This window comes from Lactuca serriola, chromosome 5 (assembly GCF_051521515.1).
Source record: "Lactuca serriola cultivar US96UC23 chromosome 5, Lser_US96UC23_V15, whole genome shotgun sequence".
Taxonomy (NCBI): Eukaryota; Viridiplantae; Streptophyta; class Magnoliopsida; order Asterales; family Asteraceae; genus Lactuca; species Lactuca serriola.
In genome coordinates this window covers 50,552,639-50,553,931 of record NC_136412.1, presented here as the reverse complement: position 1 = coordinate 50,553,931, position 1,293 = coordinate 50,552,639, and positions in this window count along the sequence as shown.

Below are 1,293 nucleotides of genomic sequence, written 5' to 3'. Positions count from 1 at the left end.
AGTGCGTTTTCGTACGGTGATTGGAGTACTCCTTCCGACTTAAGGCATCGGCTACTACGTTGGCCTTGCCTGGATGGTACTTGATCTCGCATTCGTAGTCGTTTAACAGCTCCACCCATCTTCGTTGTCTCATGTTCAGCTCCTTCTGATTCGAGATGTGCTGGAGGCTCTTGTGGTCTGTGAAGATGGTGCACTTTGTACCGTACAGGTAGTGCCTCCAAATTTTTAGGGCGAAGACCACGGCTCCCAGTTCTAGGTCATGGGTTGTGTAATTTACTTCGTGCGTCTTTAGTTGACGGTACGCATATGCTATCACTCTTCCACGTTGCATGAGAACGCAACCTAAGCCTTGATTTGACGCGTCACAGTAAACTACAAAATCTTCCGTTCCTTCGGGTAGAGATAGTACAGGAGCGCTACAAAGAGCTTGCTTCAAGGCTCGAAACGCAATCTCTTGTCGGTCTGTCCACTTGAATGGCACGCTCTTTTGCGTAAGCAAGGTAAGTGGCTTGGCGATTTTAGAGAAGTTTTGGATGAATCTCCTATAGTAGCCTGCTAGGCCCAAAAACTGACGAATTTCGATGGGCGTAGTCGGAGTTGCCCATCCTTCCACAGCTTTGACCTTAGAGGGATCCACATGAATTCCATCTTGGCTAACTACGTGACCGAGAAAATTCACGCTCCGTAGCCAAAACTCACACTTAGAGAGTTTGGCGTAAAGCCTTTCCGATCGCAGCGTCTCTAGGACTTGTCGGAGATGTTGGCCATGCTCCTCTTTGCTTCGAGAATAGACGAGGATGTCATCGATAAACACAATGACGAAGTTGTCCAAGAACGGTCGACAGATTCGGTTCATTAAGTCCATAAATGCGGCGGGTGCATTTGTTAGACCGAAGGGCATTACGACGAATTCATAATGTCCATAGCGGGTTCGGAAAGCGGTTTTAGGAATATCTTCTTCTCGGACCTTGAGTTGATGGTATCCGGACCGTAGATCTATTTTAGAAAAATAGCTAGCTCCTTGGAGCTGGTCGAATAGATCATCGATTCGCGGGAGTGGGTAGCGGTTTTTAACAGTGAGTTTATTCAACTCTCTGTAATCGATGCACATTCTGAAAGATCCGTCCTTCTTTTTGACAAAGAGCACCGGAGCTCCCCATGGCGAGTAGCTAGGTCGGATAAATCCCTTGTCCAGAAGCTCACTGAGTTGGCTGGACAATTCCTGCATTTCAGCAGGTGCCAATCGATATGGTGATTTAGCGAGAGGAGTTGCTCCTGGAACGAGGTCGATTC